The sequence below is a fragment of the Chelonoidis abingdonii genome, chromosome 11 (assembly GCF_003597395.2).
Source record: "Chelonoidis abingdonii isolate Lonesome George chromosome 11, CheloAbing_2.0, whole genome shotgun sequence".
In the NCBI taxonomy this organism is placed as follows: domain Eukaryota; kingdom Metazoa; phylum Chordata; order Testudines; family Testudinidae; genus Chelonoidis; species Chelonoidis abingdonii.
This window is the reverse complement of record NC_133779.1, coordinates 662613-672001: the sequence shown is the minus strand read 5'-3', so window position 1 is coordinate 672001 and position 9389 is coordinate 662613. Positions and strand designations below refer to the sequence as shown.

General features: G+C 53.0%; 1 protein-coding gene across 1 annotated transcript in view; it reads right to left on the bottom strand.

Annotated features, from left to right (window-relative positions):
• BBC3 (BCL2 binding component 3) overlaps positions 1-9389 on the bottom strand; it is a 245466-nt gene that overhangs the window by 89813 nt on the left and 146264 nt on the right. The gene's annotated exons all lie outside the window — the stretch shown is intronic.

Below are 9389 nucleotides of genomic sequence, written 5' to 3'. Positions count from 1 at the left end.
CGTGGCAGAGATGGGCGCAGCAGGAAGTCAGGAAGGCTTAGCTGGAGCCTGGGGGTTGGGGGCTAGGAGAGTCCAAGATGGTGCCCAGGTTACAGGCTGAGTGTGAAGGCGTGTGCATGCGGGTATCTCCGTGAGATAGGCATGTTCACATGGGCAGCGTGCACACTCTGTCCATCTGAGATTGGACTGTGGACGCACCAGGAGACGGAGGCGCAGCCCAGCCAGTCGCTGGCTGAGGGGCTGGCTTCTCTGCCTGCCCAGCCGGAGCTGCTACCTGGACTTCGCGTGGCCACGGGGTGGCAGCCTTGCTCTGTGTTTGCAGGATTTTCTAGTGTGTTCCCAGCTCCTGGTCTGAGCTGTCCACGCAGGGTGGAGAGACAGGGACCTCCTGTGTTTGTCAGCATCCTCATTAGTGATGGGTCACCTGTTATTTATTACATAGAGGCTTTGACTGAGATTAGGGCCCTGTCACGCCGGGCACTGCTGAGACCCTGACTGAGATCAGGGCCCCGTCGCACTGGGTGCGGCCCAGACCCCGGCCGAGATCAGGGCCCCATCATTCCATGCGCTGCCCAGACCCTGACCGATATGAGGGCCCCGTCGCGCCATGCGCTGCTCAGACCCCAGCTGAGATCAGGGCTCCGTCGGGCTGGGCGCTGCCCAGACCCCAGCTGAGATCAGGGAGCCATTGGGCCGGACGCTGCCCAGACCTTGACAGGGCCCCCCGGAGCAGTGCAGTTTACTGGCCTGGCTCCGAGTTTGCGGTATGAAAGAGGGAGTGATCACAGAGTCATAAATGGCTGGCAGGGTCTTGTACCACTGGCGTGTAGCCAGGGGCTGGAACAATGGAATTAATTCAGACTGGTCCTTTGGACAAAGCATCACTCGAGGCGGGGGGACGGGGAGCGAATGCTTTACACAGAGGGGATGAGCTGGTGAGCTTAAAAGTCAGGACTCCTGAGTTCTATCCCCAGCTCTGGACAGGTGTTGAGTCTATAGCCCTGTCCTGTGGCAGGTTCACACTGGAGGTTTATGACCCTCTGCTGGCTGAGGAGATGGGGGCTAGTCCTTCGGTGCCCATGGTCCCATCTGCTGTGTGTCCCTATGCCTCACAGGTCTCTGGGGAGGTGCCTGCCAGGGGGTTGTGTGTCTTGGGGGCAGTTGGCCCCAATGCCCGGGGGTCACAATGGGGAGATGATCTCTCTCACCCTCCATCCATCTCATCTCCAGCGCCAAATTCAGTCAAAGGTTTAGGCATTCAAGTGTTATTGAATCGCTGAAGCTGTTCCAAATAGCCTATCGCAGCTCGGACAGCAGGAGACCCTACCATAAACAATCATGTAAACAAGGCAACCCACGGAACAAGCCCACTCCACTTCAAGAAAAATGCCCCTCTTTAAATGCAGAGGATTGCCCCTGTCAGAGCCAGGTCCCAAACATCCCGGGGGGCATGTCTCTCTTCTTGTGAGCGAAGCTGCCGCGTAGGAACAGAGATCAAATGAATCCAGCAATCGATCTGTAATTGTGTCACATCCTGCCCTGTGCTGGGGAATTAATCGGTCTGTCGAGGTTAATGGAATGTCAGTTAATTTCTTAGCGTGCGATTGCCAGCGCTGCCTGGTAAACGCTTATTGATTTCAACACAATTAAAGATAAACTGAGCACAGGTGGGTCCGGGTGGCATCAATGCCACAGTGACACGGAGGAGGAATTGGAGGAGGAAATACTGGCTGTGTCGGTGCCACTGAGTGCACAAGTGGCATCTACAGGTGTTTTCAAAGTGTGGTGCGGGGACAGAGCAAGAGAGTCTGCCCTGGAGAGGGCCCCACCAAAATGACAAAGACAGAACCCTTGTCTCTCTTGCACAGCTGAGGCCCAGAGAGAGAGTGGCAGCAGGATTTTCAAATGAGCGCAGTGCTCTTTCAAGTGGCCACATTGTCCAGAGGTCTCAGCATGCTGGATGCTGCTGCTTTTTGGAGAAACGGGCCCATGATTTGGTACCTGAAGGGGAGAGGGGCTCTTCTGCCAAGCTGCCCCAAAGTGGCTGCCCTCGGTCACTCAGCAGGGGAGTTGCAGAGCAGGGATTTGAAGTTGGGTCTCCTGAGATGCCATCCAGTGTTGTGTGCCCAGCCACCCACCCATCCTGATTCTGAGTGCATTGTACATACAGTGACAGCTTGGTTAGCCAGCTGCCTGTCTGCAGAGACAGGATGTCCGATCAGACACTGCTCACTCCCTCGGGGATGGCATCTCCCAGTTGCGAAGCCAGCAGCTCCTCTGGGCCAGGCGCGTTAGATAGTTTAGTCTCTTCAAACAGACTCCCAGCCCCATGCATTGGAGGGTTGTAGAGCAGGGCTGGGCTCCTCATAACTGGATATACCAATTAAGACTGGAGCCAGACCCAGGCCTCACAGGCTGCTCTCAGACCGGTGTAAATCCAGTGTGACGCTGCTGAAGCTGGGGGCATTACATGGCCATATGTGACAGCAGTGCCCCCTGCCCCTGACAGCTGCCCTACCTGACTGCAATCTTACTATTCCCGGAGAGAAGCGAGGTGTTCTGTGCAGCCGGCCGGCCTGCGAGGGGGCAGGACAGGCAGCCATGCAGGAGTGTGTTGATTTTCTCACAGCCAGAGGGGACATCCATGCTGTGGCTGAGACACGATAAATCCTTCGCGTTGTAAAACCAGCCAGCTCCTGCTGTTTAATTCGCCATGTGCAGCTTTGCATCCAAACTCTGCTGCGATTACAAGTGGAGAGCATTTGGGAACCAGGCAGCTTGGGCTGGGATGGTGAGAGCCGAGCGCATTTGGAACTGCTCTTTAACGACAGATTTTTAATGATGATGTGACATTAAAAGTCCCCAAGACAGGATGTGGTGCGGGGGTGCTGTAGTATGAGATTTACAAACCCTCTTGTGCTAAGTGTTTAAATGGTGGAAGCTCTGTTCCTGCGCAGTAATTAGGGCATAAATTGTATTTATAACTCATAAACAGAAATGTCACCAGTTTCATGAACTGAGGCTTGAGATAATAAAAGGATATTGTAGTTCCTCATCGGGGCGATGGAGGGAGATCGATCAGAATTACAGCCTAGGAAAGCTGCATCCGCAAGTGGCGTTTCTCTGCTTGATGCGTGACTCGTTCAGTGCACGGGCATGGGGCCGAGAATGGAGACCACTGGGCTGGTGGGGGGAGAAATCCATCTGCCTCTGGGTCAGGGTGGTAGGGAGATGCTAGGCCTTGTACCTAGGCCTCGTGCTGGCCCCTCTGAATGGGGTGAATTTGCCCTCTAGTCTCCATTCCCGAGTTGAAAGCAGCCTGGGAGAGGCCCTGTATTCGTCATGTCCCTGACATTCTGCTCAAGGCCCCATCCATCCACTCGCCGCAGCAGAGCTCCCTTGCCCGCAGCTCGGCGGCGCCAAGGACCACAGGGGATACATTTACTTTACGCATCGGATCCCGCCACGCCCCGGAGGCCGAGCAGAGACACTGTTATTGTAGGCAAAGAGTTATGGCCGCTCATCACACCGGGTGAGGGACGTGTGGGGAATGCAAAGCCGCTGGCCAGGCCAGGCAGGGGAATGAATCACTCCTAAACGGCGGTGCATGCAGAGAGGCCACCCGAAAGGCTGCTGAATCCTCTCCCAGAGCAGGGCGCTAAGCTGCAAAGAGCCTGGCAGCTGCGGAGGGATGGTGGAAAGTGTGTGTGTGTGTGTAGGGGGGCAGAATATCTGACCGGGTTGCCCCTCTGTTTGAATGTCCTGCCCCAGGCGGCCCCTCTCTGGTAAGCAGACTTTGGAGGGTGTGAGCGGCTCGTGGGTTATGTCAATGAGTCAGGGAGGGCAGCAGAGCCTAGTGGTTTGAGCCGAGGTGTGCTGAGGGGGAGGGCATGTCTGGGTGTCAGGACTCCTGGGTTCTATCTACAGCACGGGGTGGGGGCGCAATGGATCAGAGACCAGAAGGACGTCATCTGGATTTGGCCTGGTATTTTTCAACTCAGTCTGCGAATAAGAGGTCAGGGCAGCAAGTAAACTTCCCCTTAGCAAGTTTATAGAAAGAAGCAGCAGAGAGAGTCGGCTGCTGGCACCACACCAGTCTGAGAACGCTGCCACACATAGGGTCAGCTGGGCTCTCCAGCTGATGGTCTCTCAAGCTAATGCAGGACAGCTACAGAGGAGAAAAAATGACAATTGGACTTTGTGGAAAATTCCCTTCACCTCCCAAAGTCTGGGATTTTTTTTTCATTGAAGCTGAATCCTCAAACTGTTGTTTTCAAATACCTCGAACCTGGGAAAGGTTCTGTGTTTTCATCCAAAAAGGGGAAAAAAGGAAAATTTCTCTCCAAATAGAAATTTTTCATGAAAATGGTCATTTTGGTCAAACCAACAGAAAAAACCCACAAACTTTTCATAAAGAAGTTTAGATGAAGAAAAGTATATCGACCAGCCCTGCCTGGGAGTGCGAGGCATTTCCTGCTGCTGCCGTCTCTCTGTGGCTGTGCGTGGCCAGAACCACCTGCTCTGAGGAGCCCATGGGATGAGGCAAGGATGGGCATGGGCTGTCTGCCATCAGGACTGCTGAGCTCTGAGCCAGCTGGGAAATCTCTCTCCCACATTGTCCAGGTTTTAAAGGCTGGATTCTCAAATGGTCTAGGAGTTTCCCCCTTTGATGTGAGTGGCGGCAGGTCTTGGCCTGTTGGGAAACCCCTCTCTAAAGGTTCCTGTCTTGTCCCTCAGAGACGCCCCGCGTCCTAGTCACGCTCTGGGTGACTCACGTCAGCAGGTTGCTGGGTTTTGAACAGGGGGACGATGGTTTTGTGAAATGCTTTGTGTTGGCTTTGTGCCACAGCACGAGAAAACTAAGGGGCTGCCTCAGCGACTAGCTGCTCGGCCACGTCCAGCAGACGCGCTCTGTGCGAGGCGCGTTGGGGTTTTCAAGGCCCGACGGATCTGTCATGACCATCCGGCCTGAGCTGCTGCCGTCGCCCGAGTCAAAGGGGCTGACGCCATGACTCTCGCTGTGACGTGTGCTGTACCAGAGCCAGGGGCTGAGCGCTGAATTCCAGTTACAATCGGAGGCCGTGGAGCAGGGCGGGAAGGTAGGAGGCCGATCTCCCCTCAGGCTGTAGCAGAGCCCCAGAGATGTGGGGAGGCCTGGACAGGGGTATCTGAATATGGAGCTGGCTGCTGTTGGTTTCGGGCCCTGTTTCTGCAGGCAGGTCACGTGGGGGTGTGTGTGTGGAATCTGCTGCCCTTAAGGCCTCCCCATCGCTGGCCTTTATTTCTGTCTCCCACCTTCCTATCTCTGTTTTGCTCCCTTGTGTCTCCCCAGTTTTTCCCTCCTCTGTATTTCCTGCCTTGTAGCATCTCCAATCCCCCACTGCCAAAGGCTCCCCTTTTCTCATCCCATTCGCTAGGAGGGTCAGCAATGAAACAGCCAAGGGGGGAGGAAGAGGGCCCTGAGTGGCTTCATTTTCCTGAGAAGTGGGCAAAAGTTTGGAAATGCAGTTTTCAACTGTCATTGTTAGGTTTCAGTGTGAACACCCGATAAGCTGAATGTAGGGGGAGTTCATTTCTCTCTGAGCCATTATTTCAGGCTTTCTGCTCAGTGGCAAGTCAGAAATGGAGCACCCAGTTAAACTCTCCCACTGGGGAGGGAGGGGGCCCAATGGATTAAAGTGAGGGGATGCTGGAAGTCAGGACTCCTGGGTTCTATCCCCCCAAGCTCTGGGAGGGGAGTGAGGTCTAGTGGTTAGAGCAGGGGTGGTGGTGGTGATGGCTGGGAGTCAGGACTTCTGGGTTCAGTTCCCAGCAGAGGCAGGCAAACTGGAAATCGGCAGATGCCAAACATTCTCGGGTGCCCAGCACTTTCTGCTCCAGAGAGAGGGACACGCAGATACGCGGATTGATTGATTTACCTGTCTGGGGCTCCTGAGCTGGGCAGAGCGTATTTGCGAGTGTGTTCTGATTTGCATCCCCTGCCCCTGCAGTACACATGCTAGAAGGAACCTGACCCCTTATCCCTGTCTTCTCTGCTCCACAACAGACCAGGTGCGGAGGGCTTTCCGCAGAGAATACAGGGAACAGAATGAGCCCCCACCCGCCCAACTCCAGACCGGGATGCACTGGGAGTGGGGCGTGGGCTGCAGCGCTAAGGTGTTGCCATGCACAGAACCTGGGATTGGGGTCTTGGGCACCAAAAAGGCCCGGCATAGGCCCCAACTCCAGCGGGAGAGGAATCTTTGGGGGCGTGTGTGTGTGTGTCAGAAAACGTCAATTGGCTGAAACTGAAACCACAGAAAAAGAATTTTTAAACTCAGAAAATGTTTGATTCACCCTCCCCGCCTCCGACATTGCAACTTTTCTAAACAACAAATTCTATGTTCTGGTTCTCCGTGACTTCTCACTTGGAAATTCCTGCTAATCCCAGCAAAGAAACGTTAAAAACATTTTAAATTGGAAAAAAAACAAAAGTTTTGGTTGGCCCAAATTGACATTTTTTTCAGATTTTTTTGATTTTTGAAAATTTAAGATTTTGACTTTGTCTCAGTTTGGGGCAGGAAAAATTCAGTATCTTGAAATTGTTCCCTGGACTGGAGAACTGTTTGCAGCTCAGTTTTTCTCCTGGGCCCAAGGCTCTTGGCTTAAGGCCCTTGGCATTGTTTCAGTGTGAATTCTTTTTCCTGATTTTCTGTGTGGCTTGGTCAAAACAATTTTGAGGAGGGAAATAAATGAAGCAATCAATCGGTAATACTAACAACAGTGGTAGCATGGATGCTTCAGTGGTGACCCAGAACATAACTCTTATTATCCCTATTATAATAGCACCTGGAGGCACCCACTGAGACTGGGACCCTCCTATCATGCTGGGTGCTGTACTTGACACACAGTGAGAGACAGCCCCTCCCCAAAGGGCTCACCGTGTAAATAGGGGAGTGGGAGTGGAGCTAAACACACAGAGAGGGGCAGTGGTTTCTAAATGTTGCACGTCAGAGGCTAGCACCCAGGTGTCCTGAGTCCTAAATCCAGGGCCCTACCCACTAGCCCATACGGCCTCTCGGTAGCAGCTGCTGCCCTCTCTGACCATTCAGCCGGCTCTCCTTGTCCCAGATCCCAGCTGAGGCGGTTTTATTCTCAGCAGCGGCAGAGTCAGTTTTCCCAACCCTGTTCCGCTCTGGAGCGGGGGCGGCTTTAGACATTCCACCGCCCTAAGCAGGGCGGCATGCCGCGGGGGGCGCTCTGCCGGTTGCTGAGAGGTCCACCGGAGCCGCCTGCTGCCCTCCTGGCAACCGGCAGAGCGCCCCCCGCGGCATGCCTCCCCAAGCACGTGCTTGGCATGCTGGGGCCTGGAGCCGCCCCTGCTCTGGAGCACAGGAGATGCTGAGTTTGCAATTAAATCTTCTAGATTATGACACTTGTGAAAGTAAATCCTGAAATTTCCCAGGCTCATTTTAATAATTAATTTATTTGACAATATGGGCAGCCAGCATGGGAATCTCCGCTCCACTCCTGCCTGCAATCACTTAATTAAACAGGGAGAAATTACCCCCTTGCTGTTAATTTAGATGCAAGGAGAGACATGTGGTCCCGGTCTCACTCTGCTGCCAGTCTCAGCTCCCAAAGCAATCCTCAGTGTAGCACTCCCTGGCTTTAAGGTGGGAGTCTCTTGCAGAGGCAGCACAGATATTTTAACCAAGCTGGCAGTCTCCAGGGAGCCATTTGTACCATTTTCCCCACAGTCCTCCCAGAGCTGGCAGAGAACCCAGGAGTCCTGGCTGCAAGCCCACCTTGCTCTAACCACTGGACCCCACACCCCTCTCACAGCTGGGAGAGGCGTTCTGTTTCTTTGACCCTCTGCTGCACCCACTAGACCGTGATTCTTTCCCGTCTCCTGGCGCTGCTATTTCACAGACAGTTCCCAGCTTTGCTAATTCCATGGCCGTCACCTTTGACACCAAATGCGCTGGTCTGCCCCATGCCCAGAGCTCCAGGCATTCAACCATCCTGGCTGCTTCCAGCCCCTGAGAGTGTTTAACAGATCAATGTCATTTCCTGCCTCACCAGTTCCCCCGGCACCTCACTGATGCCAGCAGAGGTACCTCTGCTGCTTCAGGGAGCCAGGAATAAATAACCCCCAGGCTGCCCTGAGTGTGGGGAGCTGCCATGCCTCTGTTAAAGTTTCACATGTAAACACAGCTGATGGATGATTTTCCATGGCAAAGGTTTGTCGACTCATATGAGACTCTGGAGCAGTTTTACGGCCGCTCATATATTTTGAGCTGGCAAGGGCAGGAGTCTCAGTTTCCTGGTGTTCCACAAACCCTTCTTTCCTTTCCAGGAGCTTCTGGGCTCTGCCCTGAGGTGTCATGGGCACGTTGCTCTAGCGGTGTCCTGTGCAGCTGCTTGCCCCAGTGCAAAGGGGGCAACACTACAGAGCCCCGGCTTGACAGCTAGAAAACGATCAGATTCCAAAAACTGTTGTCAGTTTAAAAATAACCCCCAAGTATTGGTAAAAGTTTTACCCGAAAGTTTTCCCTTTCTAACTTTTTGATGAAAAAACACAAAAAAACCATTGTCAGGAAGTGAGAAAGTTTGTTTTTGTGTAACCCCCTCCTTTTATTTCACCAGCACTGTTGGCTGTGTTCCTTGCCTGCTTGGCACTGCTGTGAATGACTGCAGAAGGCTGAGGGGATCCATCCGCTGTTGTCCAGTCCCAGCTTCTGGCAGCCAGAGATTTAAGGATACCCAGAGCATGGGGCTGTGTCCTTGACCACCTTGACTAAGAGCCATTGATGGACGTATCCTCCATGATCTCACCTAATGCTTTTTTAAATCCAGTTACACTTTTGACCTTCACAACGTCCCCTGGCAATGAGTTCCACAGGTTGTCTGTGCATTGGGTGAAGAATTACTTCCTTATGTTCATTTTAAACCTGCTGCCTGTTAATTTCATTGGGTGACCTCTGGTTCTTGTGTTATGTGAAGGGGTAAATAACACTTTTTCTCCACATCATTCCTGGTTTTATAGACCTCCATCCTCTCCCCTCTTAGAAAAAAAATGACTAAAATGATCAGTCCTGGGCTTTTTAATCTCTCCTCATATGGAAGCTGTTCCACCTCCCTAATAATTTTTGCTGCCCTTCTCAGCACCTTTTCCAATTCTAATGTATTTGTTTTGAGATGGGGCTCCCAGAATTCAAGGTGTGGGCGTATCATGGATTTATACAATGGCGTTGTTATATTTCCTCTCTCTTTATGTCCCTTTCCCAGTGTTTCCTAACAGTCTGTTGGCGTTTTTGACTGTGGCTGCACGCTGAGCGGATGTTTTCAGAGAACTATCCACAGTGATTCCAGAGCTCTGTCTTGAGGGGTCACAGCTAGTTTCGACC